Source organism: Linepithema humile, chromosome 6, assembly GCF_040581485.1.
Source record: "Linepithema humile isolate Giens D197 chromosome 6, Lhum_UNIL_v1.0, whole genome shotgun sequence".
Classification (NCBI taxonomy): domain Eukaryota; kingdom Metazoa; phylum Arthropoda; class Insecta; order Hymenoptera; family Formicidae; genus Linepithema; species Linepithema humile.
In genome coordinates, this window is record NC_090133.1 from 3,669,017 (window position 1) to 3,691,339 (window position 22,323).

General features: G+C 39.1%; 1 protein-coding gene and 1 long non-coding RNA gene across 6 annotated transcripts in view; both read left to right on the forward strand.

Annotated features, from left to right (window-relative positions):
- The window catches only part of LOC137000372 (uncharacterized), a 166,416-nt gene extending 154,589 nt beyond the window's left edge, over positions 1-11,827 (forward strand). Inside the window, exon 3 of the long non-coding RNA XR_010890621.1 lies at positions 10,084-11,827. This is a non-coding gene — a long non-coding RNA (uncharacterized lncRNA). The remainder of the gene's footprint in view (positions 1-10,083) is intronic.
- Positions 1-22,323, forward strand: part of Fur2 (furin-like protease 2) — a 324,827-nt gene that overhangs the window by 175,943 nt on the left and 126,561 nt on the right. The window lies entirely within an intron of this gene.

The following is a 22,323-nucleotide window of genomic DNA, read 5'->3' on the forward strand; positions in this document are numbered from 1 at the left end:
GGGATTTACGGTATCCTTGCGATCTCTCGCTCACGAGACGTTCAGCCTCGGGCGGTCCATCTTGTCTGCCGACGTAGATCTTTTTTTCTCGGCGCGAACTCTTAATCGCCGATGTCGCAAATAGAAATTTCCTCCTTAAATATTGGAAATATTTTTGAAAAAAATAACGCGCAAATTTGAAGTTCTCTATATGTATTTTAATATAGCAAAATATTTGCTTATATTCGATTTGCAGAAATTTTCTGATATTGGCATTAATGTAGGATGTATTTAAAGAAACGTATTTATTAAATTTTTAAAAAGTGAATTTAGTTTAATAAAAAAATGTCTTTTAAATAAATTTACTTTTCAGTATTTTGTTTAATTTCTCAAAATTAGAATTTATATTTCAGATTTAAAATTATATATGTACAATCTTTCACGTGGCGCCGGCTTTCCTTGATCTAACGTAATCACGTTTCACGTTTCCGCTCGAACGACAAACGATTCGACGTTTTTAAGATCCCGAACGTGCGTGCTGCATGATTAACGAGCTGTAAAGACTTTGAGGAGTTTAAAGGGACGAGGAGGGCGTAAGCGTTCAGCGGTTCACGAAATTATTTAGCAGTCGCGCTGATCTCGTATTCTCTCGCAGCTCGCCGTGTCTCCGCCGTGAAACTCTGCCAATGGCGGCAGTTGACGCGATGCATTCACAAAGGGAATCTCTATGTGCTGCAGGCGCGTGGGATCGACTGGTGCATTTCGCCGGGAACCGATTCCGCTCAAATGGACGCCAATTGGAGGAGAGCCGCGTGCAATCAGACGACAACGACGATATCGTCAACGACGAAAACGACGTCATCGAGCATGCGCGCGCGCGCGCGCGCGCGCTGAGTGCGAGGCGCGCGTGTCTTCTCTTAGCTCTTTGACTCTTTTAGTGTACTACAAGTCTACTAAATCTCATTTCTCTCTAGACGATCTACGAATCTTTCCACCTGGCGCATCTCAAATCGGACTCTTAAGCACTCTGTACGAGCGCTTGAAAAATTCAATTCACGTCTACCTCGCCAGTTTGATAGGCATCAATGAACGCAGAAGCTGCTTACCGTTTGCGACGTTTGCCCGGGCAAAAGAGCACCGGGAGCTAATTTCAAAGAGAAAGAGAACGAGGTAAAAAGTATAATAAACAAGGGAGAAAGAGAAAGAGAGGCTTTGCGCGCTAAGAAGAACGAGCTCTCTCGCGCGAGACGGAGAGCGAGAGAAGGGATGAAAATGCGCGGTGGAAAACTCGCCCCCGCCGGTTCTCGTTCCCGTCCGTCGTAACTTGTCGCACAAAGAACTCCCCCGAGTGTTCATTCGCCGAGAGAATTTAATGCGCCCGGCCGCGCCGCAATTAAAACGCGCCGCGAATCCCCGCGCGACTTGCCTGCGCGCGAGACTCGCCCTCGTCGTCGTCGTCGCTGAACTCGTCGCTCCTGATTACTTATTGTCCCCGATAGGGAAGGAGAGAACGGGGGTAAGAGAGAGAGAGAGAGAGAGAGAGAGAGAGCTGGGAACAACGCGTAGAATTTACGTAGGAACAATGCCCGCTACGGGCCACCGTGGCCTCGAGAAGACGTGTCGAGCACAAAGGGAAACTATCTCTCGTCTCGGGCGTCCATCAAGACGCGGCGACCCGCTTAACTGCCTTTTAACCCTTCCCTCAATGGAGTGACGACAAGACCGGGGGCGATAGGGGCTTTATTGACGCTCGACCTTGAAAATTAATTCCGGCAAACGCGCGTCGAGGGTGACGGCGAGCGGCGTGTTCTCTCTCTCTCTCTCTCTCTCCCCGTCGATCCCCGTCACCCTTTCTCTTCGCTCCCTCGGCTTCTGCCTTCGCGCGCCGTTGCTCGGCGGTCGCGATTCTCTCGCGGGACTCGCCGCCGCAAAAGGAATTCGCCCGGGTATTTATTCACGGCGAGAAATTTAATCCGGAGTTCCCGGCGTAATAACCACCCTGTCGCGCACCAGGAATAACAATCGGGCTAGCGGCGCGTCGCCGCCCCGAGCCAACCAACCAGCGACTCCGAATTAATTTTCACCGCCTACAGACGCGCGAGAAGTTACGAGGGCACGCTGCACAAGTAGTAGCTCGAACGTCATCCGGTATGCTTGATCTCTCGCACCGTACTGTTTGCTTGCTTTGCCGGATGCTGCATATTGGATTGCTCGATCGTTTCCTCCCGTTAATTTTTAAGATAGAATCTTACGATAAGTAAAGTTAACGCGAAATTTCACTGCAATTTTAGTTCCAAGTTTGATATGGAATTATCCAAATTTTTTAACTAAGGTAAAGTAACTGAAACTTTGCTGCCGTTTAATTTTTACGATCGGCAGCACTTGTTAATATATGGTCGGACGCATTCGGAAAATGTTTAACTACTGTATTAATTTGTATAAATGAGCATGAATTTAATGTAAATTTATATGTGTTAATAAATATGTTAATTTGTAGACATTTCATTACAAGTTTGTTTATGAAATATTGCTATTTATACCGTAATATGCATTCTGGCGTAATATTTATCAGGAAAGAATTATTATTAAACAAGAATTATTATTGCAAACGCTATTACCTGGTTTCTAAATTACATAATGTGAAATAGTTTTTAAATAATAGATTTCACTGAAAATATATTGCATGTTGATAGCAATCGCTATTGTAACAACCAATTTAATTTCTGTTGAGGAAAAAGGAAGATAAACGGAACATAAAATGTGCATTTTCGAAGTTTGCCGAGACGTTGATTCTTTATTTTTCTTTTTTAATTAAACATTATTTCTTCTTTCGACCTGTCGTAGCTTACCGATGCATCTTAGCGTTTAGAGGCGGCTTAAGAAAAGCCGCTTAAATGTCGTCGGCTTTTCCCTTATTTTCTCAAGTATCTTCCTTCTCGAACTTTTGATCTCGAAACGCTTCGCAGACTGCCTTTGTCTTTAGAGCCGGTCTCGAAAATTACGAAGTAACACAAAACAATGACGGTTTCTTTTGCGCAGCATCGAAGTTTCCGATTCAATACCGCAAGAAACTTCTTTCGCAGTTTTCCCCGGTTGTGAGTTTAACCGACATCATTAAAACACGTGTACTGCACGATAAAAAGTGTTCAGCATTCGATAAAATCTAAAATAAATTTTTCTCGCAAAGTTTAATTTGAAATTATTATTTTTTGACATCAAATACTTCGAGTGTGAAACTTACGTAAAATTGCTGTTAAGGTGAAAAATTGATTCCGAATTACTTGAAAAAAAATATTATTATGTCTGCTAACAAATAATACGAATTTACGGCATTCTGAAGTACTTTCTAACTGTCAATAACATGTTTTCCCTCATTTTTCAAGCTAATACAAGGCTTTGTGACCCTTGGGCGATTTCGCGGAGCGTGCGCGCTCTCGCTTCCGAAAATCGTGAACGGCTTGACATCGCGCGCGAGAGAGTTTCTTTATGATAACGTTAAATTAAATTACACGCTAGTGCCCCACGCAGCTATACGACGACATACTTGGCACGAGTACCAAGGCCCATGCATAATGCATGCGGTATTTTGTGACGTTCGGATGCGACTGCGTCCTCTCCTACCTTCGAGTTTACTACCTGCTACGAATTCTCACGGCGTACTGCGTCGACCTGCGAGATTGGGAGGGATACGGAAGGGTGGGTGGGTCCCATCGCACTATGAATTTCGAACGGCGAGGCCCCAACGGTTGCTAATAGAACCGCAAATATTGGCGATCTCGAGGGGTGTATGAAAATCCCTCTTCGCAGTAGGGAGTGAAATGTACCGGACAGACACTCTATCGCGTTATCCCACCGAGATACTCTCGTCTTTCGTGAAATTTCAATGAATCGAAATGAGCACGAACGCGTGGGTCCCTGCGGAGACACGAGCTCCGCGGATCTTCAACGATCGGAGATAGTTTTCCGTGTACACCGTGCTTTTAAAAATATACATTATGCAAAGGCTGATGTATGAAGTATTTATAATTGTTGAGGAATTAATAAGTAATTATTTAAATTTAATAATATGAAAGAATTTTAAAATCGAGTAAATTATCAATGAATTACTTTAGCTTCAGTTAATAATAGCTTTTTTTTGTAATTATTTTTAATAATATTAATGAAAAATTGACAAGTTTGAATAATAATGAGGATATATAATGCAAATCAGTGAACAGTAGGATGAAAAATTCAGGAATTTAATTAATTTAAACTCGGGAATAGTGCACGTATTACAGGTATCTCACACTCCTGCGACATATCCTTAATAACATATTCTATTGGTAAGATCGACTACTTTTCCATTCGGTATAAGTTTATGTATGTTCGAGTTTCTCATGCTTTTCAGTCACCGATATCCAACTCGGCTTACTCCGTCGCTAGTCAAATGTTGGTATCTCCGTGAGTAAAGTTTGGCGGTTTCGCAGTCGGACCACGTTTTTGATCGTAACTTCTACTTCCTTCCGTTTACCGTTCGCCCGCGGTTATCTGTGAGCGCGCGTGGATTCGCGAATAAATAAATTTCGCCGAAATTCGCGCAGCGCGAGATATCGCGACTCCGACCGAGCTTATCGTAACCTATTAATCTGTTCTTTTTGCCCGCACACCTCACATTCGTTTGCGGTTTTATTTTTCTTCGTTTCTGCCGTATGCATGATCGTGGATGTACTACGTGATTTTTGCTTGTATAAGAAGCGAAATAAAACGGGTCTTATTACGCACGCCATTGCATTCGAAGTAACGTAGAGTGTCATGTTCCGATCAGAAGTAGATCAAATCCGTAATTTGTAAGCTCTGTTTTAAATATGAAAATATATGCAAAGTGGAGGTCGTAAATTATAGACGTAGTCCACTTTCGCTCTGCGCCCTACCTACCTACCTACCCTACCTTAGATTTAAGCCAGACTTGTACAAGACTGTGTTAATATAATGGTTCTACCACGAAGTGCTTTCTCGCTACTATACTGCAGCCACTGTCCAAACAGTATAACGGCTGTTCAACAATATCCAAGTTTTGTTGTAAGATTTTAAACCGTGTTTTGAGTCGACATTAAACCAACAATATATATATACATATATATAAATGGATTTGGTTTTTCGCTGCAATTCAACAAGTAAAATTTAAAATTATAATTTGTAAATTTACAAATTTATCTCTTATTATGTAAAAATTTGTACCAAAAATTGAAGAATTGCACGAATAATATTTATTTTGCAGCTGATATAATCCAATATAGTTACAATAAGCATATTGATGCGAGGTTTTTATTCGCAAAAGAAAGGCGGGATAAACTTTTTTTATTCTACTTTAAAATTCGATTTTTCATGCACATATTCCCACATGATAATATTCATGCATATTTATTTTGCACATCAGAGAGAATTGTTACCACGGATAGAGTAAAAAGTATTTTCAGCGAGATTGTAGTAAATTATGTACAATAAAAGAATATAAACCATTGGTTAAAAATAAATTTTATATTTTTCAAAAATATACATACATGAATCTTATAAGCCGATTGGATCGACTCCCTGCGGTCTTGAGTCTCTGTCATTCTCCATTCGACATGTTGCGTCCTAAAAATGATAGCCCGCGATGCGCCGTGCGTGCGGGCATAAACATAACCGTAGCTTTATACGTTACGAGGCCGCCGTAACATGTACGCCCATAGCGGACATTATAGGTACCGTAATTACAAATTCCGCTCGATTACCGTCATCAACGACGCGTACGTGCTCGAATTTGCGATCGGATTGCCGGAATTTGCTTTTATTCGTCCGAGCGCATTGTCAACGAGCATCGCGCGCGTTATATTCGCGACTATGGCTGCGTGCGCCATGATAATCGAGACTAGTACCCATCGCGCGGAAATCACCGGTAATACGTGCACCGGTTGCTAAACGGTCGTGCTGTACATAGTGAGCTCTCCCGAAACTGAAAAGTGGATCGAAAAGTCGACGTGAGCGTAACATTTTTTTCGCGTTGGACGCTTTTATGCGAAGCAAAAATGCGTAAAAGTGAAATTGAATGGCGTAAAAATATGAAAATGAATTTTTCACATGCACCGCACCGTACTTTTCCGCGCGCATAATTATTTCAGCAGAACCTGAAGGTTTTAGATTTTGTTTTTGTGTAATGATAAAAAAATTACAACAAAGACTGGATTTTACATTAAGTGTTTTTGCGAATTTTATTACTTTCTCAAAAATCTGACTTACAAAGAGCTAAACGTGGAATGTTCTTCTTTTTAGAAATTTATATTTTATAATTTCTATCTAGCGACACATGCCATTACTTAGAATATTTATTTAATTAATGAATGCAAAAATGTAATTATTAGCTATTAATATATTAAAGATGCGCATTAAATTCGATATCTTTATTTGATTAGTAAAGATATCTTATTAAATTATCTATCGTAATTTTATTATAATAAAATTTTGATTGTATGGCATATTGAATTATCCTTACAACAAATTATTCAAAGATTTAACAACAGAGATTCTCTATATTCTGAAATTCAAGGATTGATCTCGAAGTGCATTTCTATTCTTATAAAAGAAAAGAAATTCAGTCAATGTTTGAAAGCAGCAAATCTCTAATCGTAACTTCCGGACGATACGTCGTAACTGTTTTCGAGAGATGGTGACTTTTCTCCGAAGATGAGATCTTTTCGGATTCTCCTCCATTCGACCGCCACCAATAGCGACGACGAAACTATAAAACCGTAGTGACAGAGAACGTGGGTTTCGCGTCTCGTTGTGATAATGGAATTACTCTGAAAGCGACGTAGAGTCGTCCAGTGTCGTCTCGTCTCACGGACGCGCGGTGCACGTGAGAGACAAAAGTCGAAGCGGATAAGGCTACGCTCGCAGGACGGGCAGACGGGTCGCGGAAAAATAAACTGGCCGGTTGTGGCTCTTTGATCGAAAGTTCAAGCCACAATCTTCTTTCTTACCCCTTTTTCGCTACCTTCCCCATCCCCCCTCGCCATTCAGTCGCCGTACGTGCATCTAGTGCACGGGGTTACGCTCCGCCTCCGCCACGCCGCTGCATCCGGATGCAATCCCTCGGCGGCTCCGCGCCGAAGTAAGTTTCGCGTAAACTCAATTTTCACGGCGAGAGACTTTTCGGTCGGATTCTCCGGCGCCGTTCGGGAAACCGTGACGTGAATCCTTTTTCTCCGATCGCCGGGATTTAGCATAATTCGAGACAAGCGCGACTTCGATTCCACCTATCTCGCGATATCCTCTTTTTTTTTTATTCCTTATTCGATTGGAAAAAAAGAAAGAGATTTAAAAGTAGTGTTGCTTCTATCTTCTTTGCTTCTCGACAGCAGTTTCACCGATATCGATTTAACCGTAGCATTTGAGTTGGTTCTTGTTATCAGATTGATTCTGCAAATTTTACGTAACGAACGAATTGCGAACGTTTAATACGGGAATTTTTTTCTGTATCCAAATTAAAAATTTGTATTTTTATTTTTTTATTTTTAATAGAACGAATTTCGGTTTAGATTTTACTGACAATCTTAAAAAATTGGAAAACGGGACAATTGGAAAAATGTCGGTGGTTTTCTGGCTCCTCGATTAAATGCTTGGAAAGCTTTTGGCGTTTAATTTCAACCAGTATTTGCCGAGCTGTTTAATTTGCATTGACGGAAGTTTACTTTGGATTAAAGATTCTCTCGCAAAGGAAATTGGGGATAAGAAAGCCTACGTGTGCGACAAAGGAAAGTCGGTATTTTAGATTAAGGCACAAAAATATGAATAATGTAAAGTATGCTGAAGAAGAATAGAAGTATGATAATAAGACATGATTGCGGAAAAAACGATATTACCTCGATCTTTTGAACAGTATCTTTAATCTTGATCTTTTGGAATTTCTATTCGTGCAATAAATTGTACGTCATTAAAAATTGATGTAAATTATCAATAGTTAATCTGAGTTTCTAAAAATTGAATTTTTTAAAATAAACTTTGTGAAATACATATGTCTCACCGATGTATACATATATTACTTTACATTTCAAACATCTACATAACTGTATAATTCCACGTCGCATCTGTTTTATATTTACGTTTTATTTTATACTTTTAACTCCCTCTGTAAAAAAATTAAGATTCTTGCAGAAACACTCGGTTCACGGCGTAATTCCTAACCGAGTCGCACCGCAAAGCTTAATACTCCCGTTTACAACCCTCTCGTGCGTTAAGTCGCCGAATACAATACGAGTTTTTCATCTCGGAGAGTCACGAATGTACGAGAATAATGGCGCACCATTCCTTTTCGACAACAACGGCGAGCGGGGCCACGCGAGGACACGCTCCTGCGTCCAAAGAAATAAACGCTCGGCTAAATTCTTCGTGAAAAACATTGATGTCTCTCGGCCCGCGCTCGTCTATGGGAAACAAAGTCGCGGGAGAGCGAAGAGGGAGACGACGGGTGGGTATAAGCGCGTGAGTAAACACGCGGAGTTAGGCGCCCTGTTGGGTGCGCGAGTAATACCCGCGAACCCATAAACCCTCCGGGACTGCGAAAGAAGATTAAAACCGTAACTATTACGCCGCGTGCGGCGGTTGCGCGCCCGCGTTATATTTCACTCTCCGTCCCGATGCATCAGACAGAGTAAGAGAGTGAGAGAAAGAGAGGGAATGGAAGGAGAAGGACTCTCTTTGTCTTTGCGACTGCATTGACGCTCCCTCGCTTCTGACTTTTGAGCGCGGAAAGATACTCGCGAATAATGAAAATGCCGGCGACGTGTTTACGAGGCCGACGAACCATAAGGCAGTCGCGCTCTGTCTCTCTCTCTTTCTCTTTTCTTACTTCCCGTAAAAATGTCTACCTTTTTCCGCGTCTTCTCTTCGGCGTCCTTCAGTCGCTTTTCGCGCTTTCTTCCAGCTCCTGCCTTTTAGCGGGCGCACTCTTTCGTTCTGGCGTCGCGACGTCGTCGACGAACCGCCTGTTTCTCTCGCTCCTTCTGTACTCCTTTCTTCTTTTGGTACTTCTCGATTCTCTCAGTTGGCCAAGTACGCTCGGTTTATCACGATAACGAGCGGCCGCGCTTTTAGGTCTCTAAGCTCTGCTCTAATTCCACAGTCGAGCTACTAACTATCGTCGCTCGTTTGAAACATGCTGTATGCATTCGTCGCTTTGAATATACATCTCTGTCCAAGTTTTAATCGGAATTTTGTGCTACGTTAAATACGTGAAATTATTTCCTTTTGATCATTGGAAACTTTACAGTAATATAAAAACTCTCTGGATAATAATTTTGAAATTGAAATTGGAACGTTTGGCCTTCTGTAATTCTGGGTCGCTTCTATATGTATAATGTATTTTTTTTTATTAATTGTTGTTTTTCAGGCTTAATAATTTTTACAATTTTCTTATTTTGTATTTGTAGAAAAAATTGTTTTAAAAATCAACGGTAAAATAACATCTACAGAAAATTGCTGATTTAAATAATAAAATCAATATTTGCAAATGCAGAAAATGCACATTTCTTTATTTAAAATATAAGATTTTAATGCATTGCAGTAAAGAAAATGTACATTCTAAAAAATGTTATGATATAAAATTCTAAGACAATAATGAATACAATTACATTTTAATACTCTAAGTTATTTCTAAAATTCCAGGCCTACCAAAAAAATTATATTTGCTCTCTAGAAGAAAGAAAGTGGCTGATCATCGTGTGACTTATTCTACTGAAATAAGTGAAATTGTAGCGTATATAGTCAGTCGCGCTCTTCAATTCTACAGATATTTAAGTTTACATGGAAATATTCAAAATTACAGTTATAAATCAATAAATAATGAATATATTCTCATTAAACAATCTGACATTAAAATTTAAATGTGCATCTGACACATTCTGCGGAGTAATGATAATCCAACCGATAAATCTTTCAAAGCAATACTGAGAACGGCGAGTAATCGTTTGTTGTGTAATATTTCGGCCTTCATCACACGAATACAATCATTTTATCTTCTTTGTGGTTAGATCGTTTACGTGGATATAAAAAGACGACGTAATTAACGATGATTTTTCCTTGTTTCAGGTATGTTGCTCTTCAGCCGCAATCGATGCATGCCGCACATATTTGTAAGTAAACATGCAGCGCGCATTACGTTCATCAGCTTACGCGCAATAGAGTATGCGAGAAATATTACAATATTAACAAGCAACAATGTTAATTAACAAGCAACGCGAGAGCGCGTATGGCGATAACAATATTGCCGATAAATCGGTTGGTATTCGTTTGCTCGCAGGCTTTCCCCTGGGATGCGTTTGATTTGATAATTCAAGATTCATCATCAAAGCGTTCTCGAACCTCTGCTATTTTAAGCGAATTTTGCATTGGATGAAACAAAACTGTGATAAAATAAAAAAAGAGTTCGATCTTGAACCTTACATTAACATAATCTACAAAATTTACTTATCTCTTATTTATTCTATTCTTTGAGAAAAAAACGGCGCAGTATAATTTTTTTTTGTTGGAAATGCCTATTAAAAATTAGATTTGCCATTCGACTGGTTTACGATAAGACGAGGCTCCGCGGAAATCCGCGCGCTTTCCCATATCCGGGTTTTTTTCTCATTTTTTCATCGCGCAAGCATATGTTTACGTTTTCTTGCGAAAGTCTCGCGCTCCGAGATAATGACTTTTCTACTCGCGCGGAGCAACCATTCCGGGCCACTGTATTTTCATAACGTCGCGAGTTTCTGCCGTAACCATAACTATTCCCCGCGGCGGCGGGAAGAGCGTCGTAAAAAGAATCATTTCGAGAAATCGTAACTGGAACTTTCAAACGTGATCATTCCCGGTCGCCGCGCGTATATTTTACATTCAAGTTTTTTCAAAACCCCATCCACGCACTGTTTAACACCGATGCGAAAATAAAATTGAGAACGGAATTAGACGCTGATGTAAATCAAAATTCGGTCGTTTCCTCTTTTAATTTTCGACTCTGTCGCGATAACGGAAACGATGTAAGTTCGTCAACGCGGAGGAAAGCTGCAGAAAATTGCGGGGAGTTTAGAAAACAGACTTAATGCGTTATGTTTTCTCATAATTGAGAAGAAATCAGATTGCCGTGTCGTTATCTGTTTTAATTGCGCTTTTGCAGTGCAAGAAAAGTTACAATATTTTATTATTACAATATCGCAATTGAATAATTGAGCAGACCAGTGTAATATTGAAGCTAAATATTTCTATGCGAGAGATATAAAATTAATGCAGGTGCACAGATGAATAAGAAAAAGTGGGAAAAGGAGAATGGTAAAGCTCTATGATGGGACTCTTAATAAGTCTATTAGCAACTACAGTTTTCATTTCCGGAAAAGAAAAAGCGCAAGTTAAATACCGTCACAAAGGCGAGGAGTTAACTCTTGAGAAACTTATTAAGTTATGATTCTCTTTTCCCATTCTTATTCTCGTGACTATTCCGTTTTATCTCCGACAATGTGTTCTCGTGATTCGCATTCCGATATTTTTTTTTCTTGAGAGGAAGAGATTTTTCAAGTTTATTGATTGTTCGTTGATGTGTTTGATTACTCACATGGACGTGTATTGTCTTCAATTGCCGACTCATCATTCTATTTTACGTAACGAGCAATTGAAATGAAGCCACGCGGCATATTGCGCGAGAAATTCAATTATCCATAAATTGCATATTTATTGATGCGAATCTATATACAAATTGTAATTGGATCGTAATCGCGTTTTGTTATAAAATAGCGATAATCGTAATTATTATGTGCGTTACGCAAAACCGAGATGCTTGAAATATTTCTCTCTATAATTATGTTGATTGATAGGCGAAAATCTCATTGAGGAATAAAAAGGTGTTACCGATCTTGTTACTGAGAAACAATTTTATTATACGTATTTGCGAGAGTAACCGATACACGTGAAAATTACAGTTAGAATTATTTTAGTTGCAAGCAGAGATTTTGTCATGTTTTGGCATATTAATTTTCTACAAAAACGCATCTTTAAAAATTTTATTTTGTGAATTTTTTTGTTATATTTATTTGTTAAAATTAGAAAAAAATATCACGTCCATCTATTGTGTTCATTAAAAGCTGTAAAAGTCTGAAATAACAATTTTTTACTTGCGTGCCGTTTGTTGCATTTGACAGACGTGTTAAATGGATATAATAACTATATTTCGTAATAAATGAATATTTTTTATATTCTAGAGAATTAATTTCTCTAAATTTTATAATTATTTGAATAATAGAAATAAACAAAATTAGATTTCACGATCGGTGATCTTGACAGAGCAAGAAGATTAATATATTTTTTATCGGGCGCGCAGATAACGAGTGATTAATTGTTTTTATATCGCGGCGCGAGGAGATTCCCGGTCGATGCCGATGATGAGGGAAAAGCCAATTTTAATGAGAAAAGTAAATTCCACGTATTATTCGCGCGCTCACGGTCATCCTTAACGACATGATTCATCTTACACGCCCAAACGCCTTGTTTTAAAATGATTTATCACGCTAGCCTGTTTCGTGGTTATTACACTTTTCACTCGCTTTGCTCGTAACGATTTTCCAGAAATTAATCTCAATCCCGGCGGAACGCCGCGATCGCTTATCACTCGCGGTTACATTTACAAGGCAGCAACGAATTTAAGTGAAGACAACTGTTCATAGTCTGCCGACTATTTTGTAAATCTTGATAAGAAAAATTCTTACGTTATAATTACAATTTGATTAACAAGAATAATTTAATACTAATCAAGTTAATAATAAGGAAAATAATTGTTAAAATAATTATTTCTAAAAAATATTTGAAAATTTTGATATTCTTCTGGACGTTCATCAATAAACATTTTAATGAAGTACAGAGTAATAATAATAAAAATAGAAATTCAGAGATGTTTCTCGGAAAATTATAACTGATTATTTTATATATATTTTCTCGTTGTTTACGCATAATAATTGTGAATAAATAATTGTTGGAAGAGATTTTTACAATTTATGTTTTCTGCTATTTGTTACGGCTGTGAATTGATGTTTCACCGAGATATCGCGATGATTATTGTCCTTCAAGCATTATGTAATCGCGCATCCCGCGTACCCTCTCGAGCGTCGCACGTGGAGTCCTTGAACACGAGCTGTGCTGCCAGATCACGTTCTTGATAATTCCCGATTATTATTCCTGCCTTGATCTTGGTATCATCGCGCTTCGTCACGCGACTAATTTGAATAATGACAATAAAGGCTATTAATCGTGTACTTTGTATTATTACTTTTAAATAGCGGATGTTATTCTGCAAAGAAGATCGTGGAAGAAGATGCATCCTGACAAATGTCTGCAGTTTCGCGTATCCTTACGTTGACAAATTCCAGGACGGGTTTTTGCTTGTCGGCGATACCCCTGTAAAATATGTCCTCGAAGCGTGATAGTCCTGACGCGAAAGGGATCACCAACGAGATGAAAGAGTTTTGGAGTTTTTGTTCTGTCGAGACAGAAACATAGATGTTTGTTCTGCAAGAACTTATCATTGGCACTTATCATTGTCGACCTCTTATTTTTTTTATTAAATATCTTTAACATTAATATTAGATTAAATTTTTGTTTAGGTAAAATTTATTGAAAAATTTTGCTCGAGCAAAGCTCAATTTTAAAGTGGAAGCGATAACTTCTGATTGTCCAAATTTTCTATCGCGCCGCATAATTTAAACTTATATTGTTGTACTTGAATAATTCTTACGACATAACATACATTGTTACATATTTTCTCTTTAACTTTAATGAAAACTTCAGTGGGGTGTATTTTTCAATTTTACCATAGAAAGTTGCCCTCCCTGCAACTTCTCTTATATAAAAATGCTTCGCTTAATGCGAATATAATGCCAACGTACGACGCGTTGAAATCGTGGTGCATTCTCATTTTGTTTGCGTGCAACCTTGAAAAAAAAAAAATGCGACTTAGTACACACCGCGTGTTCCGATAGGATTAAAACCCGGGTTTCCGCGCTTACGTCGCATACACCGAAACACCAATTTGCGGACGGCACTTATGGCGGTGGCCATTGCGGCAGCGTCACCTTGCCGGGCCCGCAATTTCGTCGAGTGCTGGCAATTCGACCCATGGAGGCTCTCATGCGCGTGCCTCTGTATATGCGCGCATCCATGTGGATAGTTCGGCGGTGGCGGCGATGCGGGCTATGGCGCGCCATAGACTTTGGTTATACGAAAAAGTCAGAGGTCGTCATCGTCTTTGATGTCGCACCAGGTGTCTTGGGGGGCCAATAAACTATGCGATACCCTTTTGTCACTTAATACCAAGAAATATGAAGCCGCCTCGGGCGAGCAACCAGTTAAAATGACTTGGCGAGTGAGCGTGAGTCCTCGCTCGGGCATGTTCCTTATCTCGTGTTCACGAGAGCGAGCAGAGTGTACTCAGGGTGTTCCAGAATTCCGGAGCTTAATTTCGATGGGCCTTTGATCAGGTTAAAATTAGGCTAGAGATTATAAAGTGTTTTATATACAGCGTTGTCCCTCGCGAAATTTAGAGAGCTTCTTTGAAAAATATTTTATCTCGGATAAAACATTTTTTAATGATTTTATGAATAAAAAACTCTAATTAATATCCATAAATTGCAAACAATAATTATCAATTTTGTTCTCTATTTTATGATTAGATAAAAAAGTTTAAGCTACATTGCAATTAGCATAAACGAGGTAAACATTGCAGGATTAACACAGGTTAGCGACATCAAAGATTGCTTTACGGAGCGTCAGGGAAAAAGCTTATCTGACAAAAAATCTAATTAACTCCCATAGGCTAAAATTACATACACATTGTCCGACTGACGTTGTAACGTAATGAGGCTATGATGCAATTATACGCATGCATCGATATGCAGTTTAAAAAACTACGAAGCGAGGCATCGTAAATGTTAAACGCGGAAGTGATTTGATGCATCCAGCTACTCCGTTAAGTATAATAATACCGTGCATAAATAAATTTTCCCATATACGAGAGGATGTACGCACTATAATATTATGCTTGCATAATATACTATACAGGCTTTATATAATTCCATGGAGTATTCATATGTATATTCATGATATTTAAAGCAAAATGTTAGAGCAATCAGATTCTTATAAAATAATTGCATTTGTGCAACGCGAAAGTATCTTGAAAATCGAATGTATATATACAGATTTGCTTCGTCATAATATTCCTTCGGTACAACGCATGCGCTTTCGTGCATTTGCGAGATGCAAAAGCTGGAACAACATTTTTCTAATGCACGTGCGAGGGAAAAAGAGAAGGTCACGTAGTGTGTAAAGGAAGGGGAGTACCTTGGCGAGAATTCGCACACGTGTAACCGAATACGCAATTTTGAGATCCGCAAGCAAGCTTGCCGACACATGTACCACATTCCCGAAACGAGTAAATTCGATAGCCGCAACGATGTGGCAACGAGCCCACACGGCCATGTATCCCAACGAGCGATTGTTCGTTTAAGCCGTTACACGCAGAGACTTTCAGAAAAATCTTTGTACGTTGCTTTTTTTTGCATTTGATTTTTACAGCGAGCTTTTTAGCTGCAGCGACTGTTATTCCGTAAACCAAAATAAACGGAGATAAACGGTATAAAAGGCAAATATTTAATTATTATAATAAACATTTTAGTAATAAAGATTTTATTTATTAAGCAGAGAAAGCAGATGGTGTTTAATGTTTGAAAAAAAAATTTGGAAAAATTTTTGCGAAACTTGGAATTTCTCTTTTTAAACTCTTCAAGCTCTGCGTTGCGTACGCGAGTGTAGAGATGAATACGCGTGGCGAATACACGACAACCGTCACGAAATAATCCGAAGCAATCGCGCCGCCGAGTAGGTCTCTCTCATAGCAGCGTTACAATCGAACGAACGAATTCTATCAGCGAGAGCGGTTGCGCGTCCGCATTCTCTCTATCGGGCAACCAGGTGAAAACGAGCACGTACAAAACAGGGGACGGATAGACAGATAGACAGAGAAAGAGACCTTGCACTCGGGGCCTGTGCAGGCGCGGCAGGAGCAACAGGTTCGACGTTCGCGACACAAAGGAAGTCGCGTCCGGGTTATCGGTTACCGGCTAAGCCATGCGTTTGTCTCGATTAGTCGCGGGAGGTTTTGCCAGATCGGCTGTGAATTATCGTCACCGCGAGGACTGTGATTTGCAATTGCGCGCCGGCGCTTGGACTGCTACTCGGAACTACTTAGCCGTAAATTTATCACGCGCAACGAGACCTGAATACGGCGTGCACGCCTCGGCAAAGCCTCCTTTGTCACGAGCGGGAATGAGAGGGCAACTAGAACGGTCGAATGGAGACACTCATTCGGGGGGGTGTGGGCACAAAATAGCCGGCGGAAAGTCGAGCCTGCCAGCCGGCCAGGAAGCAACAGGTCTGGTAGGCTCGTGCCTAAAGCAGTGGTTCTTAAATTGCCGGGTGGTTTTTATGCGCGCTCGCGAATGGCAGTTAAGGTTCAGATAATTGACCCACGAATTAATCAAGAAAAATATAACAGGTTTGCAAAAAAATATAATAACAATTTAGAAGTACAACAATTTAGTACATGCAATTTTTAAGGTTGCAAAGTGTCTCTTCTTGAGAGCCTTGTTAAATATTTTTGAAAAAATAATATAAGTTTGAAAGTAATTTTAACTTTTAATATGTTAAAGATAACTTTTATGTAGAAATTAATTTTGTACATATTTTATTCTTTATTTTAAAGAATGAAGATAATTAATAAACTTTGCATGCTCATAATTTTATATATATATATATATAAATCTCTATTTTAATAATCTGAAATTTTTTTTATAAGGAAAATATATTTGAAGAAATAAAAGAGTTAAGTGTGTGGGTGGGTGTGTGTGTGTGTCACTGGTTTTAACGAAAAGTACATAATGGGATAACGCGAGCCCTCAATGATAGGATTTTCGACCATTTTTGTGCGGGCTTATAACGGCCGTAGGGTTGAATGAAGTGTAGAATATTGGCTTTGAAGACCGTTGAGGGACCGCCGTGTTTATCCTCGCGTCACGTATCGAATTCCAGTAGGTGTTATCTGTCAATTTCGTACAACAAGGGACTGAGAGCGAGGGATCCTGTTCGTTGGAGTGACATGTAGAAACGCTTCTTTTGTTCATGAGTATGATTCACGAGTCTGGAAATATAGCGCTTTTTGAAAAAGAAGATTGCTTGACCGAATATATATTGGATACATATTTCAGAATATGTTGGGATATTCTTGAAAGTTTTATCTCTTACATCTCGGATGTCCGGAAAACGTCGTAAAAATGCTTGTAAGACATCTTAATGCTTCGACCGTCCAGAAAACGTCGTAAAGATGCTGGAAAGAAATTTTATAATGGTTGACATCTTATCATGTTTATATCCAAATTATTATATTAAATTAAAAAATGAAAGAAATATTATTCGCGCGCGCGCGCGCGCGCGCGTTATCGAGATCATTTTTTTTTTCCTCATTTGAAATATTTTGATAATTGGAAATCAAATTATATCTTTATTAAAAGTAGCAGAAGAGTAAATTAAGGAAATAAGATTGTGTTATTTGGATGTTATTAACTTAATATAGCGGAAGCGATTAATTTTTGCCGTTAAATAATCGTAATTATGTCAACACTCAAATTGCGCTTATGAAAGGCGGATTGCTAATTCGCGAAGTGAAGCTTTGCGATTACCGACATTTACAGGCTGTGCGCCGTGAAGTAAAGTTTCTCGAGTAAACATCCATCAAAATAACTGATTTGTGGGAGCGACTTCCACGACGGAGCTGTCCGCGAAGTGAGACTTCGGGATTGGTAAATAAGAGGAAAAGGAGACCGCGGTGGCGAGAAAGTGAGAAAATTACGACGTCCGAAACGACGGCGACGACAGGATTTGCGGTGCGAGTTTCCTCGTTTCGTGCCGTCTTGCTTCTCCCTCGAGAGAAAGTAATTCTTCGCGATACTGAATATATATATCTGGCGATATACTTTTTCCTCGGGCGTAATGAACAGGCGTCCACCGCAGCTCTCTGACGTAGGACGAAGTTCATTTCGTGCCTCTGCGATCGCGGCGGGAGGGTGCGAAGAGAGCACCTTCTCCCGCATCCTCGCTCGTCCGCTGCTTCCTGCTCCACTCTTAGCTCTCGGCACTCTCAAGGAAGTCAATATCCACCGCCTGTTGCTCCCCTTCCTTCGGCACCCCATCCGGCCTCCCTTGTGTTCCTCTTGTCCTACCTATCTCTCTCTCTCTCTTTCTCATCTACCATCCTGTCATCCCTTTCTATTTCCCAGTCATCCTCGCACCCTCGTCTGGCCACGACAAGCTCAGGGACGCCCTTTCTCCGTAAAACACGATCTTCGACGGGAATTGCGGCCAGATTGAAAGGGCAATTCCGCAATTTTCGCTCGATGGCGAGTCGATCGAGTCTCTTTTCTCTGCGAGATAGGGGTCGCGCTACCCTTACATCAACTTTTCAGTTACGCACAGCCCTTACCGACGATTGCAATTACCTCGAGATCCCCTCTGCCTGCCGTGTGCGATAACGGTCCGCATATGCGCATTCGTGCGTTATCGTCCCATCGAACGAGACATAATGAAAGTCTGCATGATCAGAATGATATACCTAGTCGTTTCAATGATTAATGTAATCATCTAACTCAACGTAGTCCTCAATATACGTATTGCTTAAAAAAATGTAGTAATTTGAGTTAATTTTATTCTATCGAACTGTGATTTTTCGACAATTTTTTTAAATTTTGGATCTGTGACACTTGATTTACATTCGTTTCACTGAAACGTACGTAAAACTCGCGACATACGCATAATCCATAAAGGTCTAATTTTGATGCAAATGAAACGGATACATCTCTCGTATTTCGATCTTCTCGCTGTACGCGCTGGTGAATTTCTCGATTCTTTTTCAATATAACGCTAAACACGGTGTGAATGGCGGTTTGACGAAAACGTTTGATGCCGCAGGCATGCAAATCGCGCTTAATCAGATACGCGTCGGTCAACATTATTCATACTTAACGTCCATGCTCTCCCACGCGCACGGAGAGCGCAAAACTGTGAATATAATTGCGCTGTTCAAAACACGCCGCGATTGTTCCTTTGTCCGACCGGGTTGACACCTGCCTCGTGTCAACAGGCTCTAAACAAAATGAATAATTCAGAACTCCGGAGCGCGAAAGCGCCAGTCAGCCAGCCGGCCAGCCGGCGCCGTGAATTAACGCTTTTCACGGCGGCTAATCGTCGTTTGCCGACAAAGGAGTCAAATTCGTGCTGCGAGCTATTTGCTTTGTAATACACGTGTACTTCGTAACTCGGGAGCGAGTGCTTGGCTCTTAGATCATTAGTCAGGCAAGAATAATGTAAGGAGCAATCGGAAACAATAGATTGATTTTAATTAAAATAAATTGTCACGTAGCTTACAAATTGTTTCACAATAATTTCTAAAATACATAAAGAAGACACAAGTTAAAGTAATTAAAGGAAGTTATAGAAATAAATGATTAATTATCGTTGCAAAAGTTAATATCGATAGATTTATTAAAAAACGTGAATAATTGATAGAAAAGAATTGAGGTAAAGTATTTTTATAATCAATGCAATACATTTCCAAGTATTTTATACGATTAGGAGAAAAAATTTGCACTATAGAAATGAAAAAAGGGATATACAAGGCAAAAAGAAAAAAATATTCTCAACGCAATGAGATGGGAACGTGTCACTTCCAGAGAATCGACGCGAATTGTTACATTTAAACAAGTAGGTCTTCACGCGCGACAACCAGCTTGCAACAAGTAACACCCGCACTTCATTTGTCTCCCAACAAGCTTGGTGTAAACCAGGAATTAGTCCCTTAGCACGCTCAACACCTCGTACGGATTTCGACTAACTATGCAGAAACCTACTTAATTACTATATATTTAACGTTACTATAATGCCGCTCAATTCGAGTGCTCGCAAATGTATTTTGCTGGAGAGGCATACGAGAGGCATACTTTTGCGAGCAAGTTGTAGAGCGTCTGGAAATTATAAGCCTATTTTTCTTTCTTCAGAATTTTTTAAAATCAATTTAGTCGATTTTTCTGTAATGAAAAACAATAATCAAATTTGAATGGCTTGAAGAATTTGTGAGCTAATGAAGATAGTATATATATGTGGAACATTTTGTCATATTAACCAAGCATCAATGTTACACATCAATCATTTCACGGCATTGAACAATGTTAGAGATTAATCGATTGATTTAGCCCATCGTGTTTTATCAGAAACTCCGATGAGATCGAATAAAACAGAAATCCAGCGGAGAGATTAGCAAAGAATTCCTTTCACATAAATAACTACAGGCGCATCGCTGCATTACTGCATTGATGGACAAATAGAAAAACGCATTTCTCGAAGAATACCATCACTTTCTCGTTCTCCTCTCGACGCCATTAGTCTTTTTAAATCTTTTTACAGACAAAACCATTAAAGCTTGTAAAGGAATTACGATTTAAACATTTAGCAGACTTCGCAGCGCGATTAACCGAATCATAAATAATAGAAATTTGCAAAATTGTAGAAATTTTTTGCATGCACAGTAACAACGTTATAATTATTAACTTTAACTTGACAAATTTTAACAAGTAAAATTAAAATTTAGTTTTTTGTTATACGTTAAAATATTATTTTTGAAAAACTATTAATAATAATACAAATTTGTAAGCGATATAACATTTCTAAATTTATAAGTGTAAATATAATGGAAAATACAAATTTGCTTTCTAACTAATTTCTCTTTATTTTACAAATGTGATTTCTACAATAACACATTTTATTTTACGAATAATCGTATCTACTTTAAAGATTCACAAAAGTTTACAATTATAACGGCTGTTTATGTGTGCACAAACATGTTGTGTACTGCTAAAAGTAGAATCATATCGAAATCCCGAAGGTAGAAAATACCCTGAAAAATGAGAAGGATGGGCGGGACTCATGGGAACTTTGGCGGTTACGCCAATTATTCGATCTGGTTAAAATCAGTCGATACGATTAATTTACCGGAGCTACGCCAGCAAATAATAGTCTGTATAATAACAATCGTTCTACGTTGTGTCCGTGCATACGCGTACGTTCAGTTAATCTGGTAATTAGCGTATCGGTCGCCAAGCGCGCGTGTAAATAACGCCTGTTTGCTAGATTCTGTGATACTCATTTGGCGAGCGTGACGCGACATTAGCTCGTTCTCTCATGTCATTCGCATTCATTGATACTGCGGCTTTCAGCGAGATTTATTAATGAGCACCTGTCATTTTGAACGAGGAGCTCTCTTTCTCTCAATAGCTGAGAAATTTGCGATGTAAACTCTTTTTTCGTTGATAAACTCGACATTGTAGAATTATATGTATGTAAAAGAAAAGAGGGGAATATATGAAGTAAAGAATAAATAAAAATTTGTATGTGAATTATTGATGAGATTATTGCAGTATAATTTTTATTTTTTCAAAATAATACAAAAATTTTCGATAGTGAGCTGATCTGTGATTTGTGTTTGTTCTATATTGAAATGCAAAATTATACAAAACTTCTGAGACATTTAGAGGATATTTTTCTTTAATAAAAATAAGTTTCACATGCAAATGCAATTATAAGGACTTTTGTATTTTATTCTGTAGCGAATTTTTAAACAATTTAATTTTATTTATTTAAGGATTTTAATTTTAATTTTTATAATTAAATTTCCTGCTTTTCTTTTTAATAACTTCACTTTTAGTATAGAATTTTAATTTTTGTTAATAAACTTGCAAATAAACTGAATATATGTTATTTCACTTATGCGTTCCAAAGCGACGTTGGATACTAGTCGGTGTATCATTAATCATTTATTCAGCATTTGGTTGCAGTATTCAGATTCACTCGCGCGAGGGCTATTTTTAAGTGGATGCGGAAACGAACGATCCTCTAAATCCGGCATAATTCTTCGCCGATCTTTTTCTTCATGCAGACACGCGCGACATTTAACGGAGGCCAGAAATATTACGTAATAAATCTTACTTGTTGCCCGGCGATTCACACACGCTCGCCGCGGCGAAGATTGTTCGTTGAATATTTAATGACAAACAGTGGACCCGGATCGCCGTCTCCGCCATTACATCAACGATGCTCGACGAATAATTCTACTTTTGACATCACGGAATTGAAGCTCTCTCGTGCCTGCACTTCGGGTCTCGTAAAGTTTCCACTTCGGTTCTACTTGCTACGCAAATAGAATTCAAA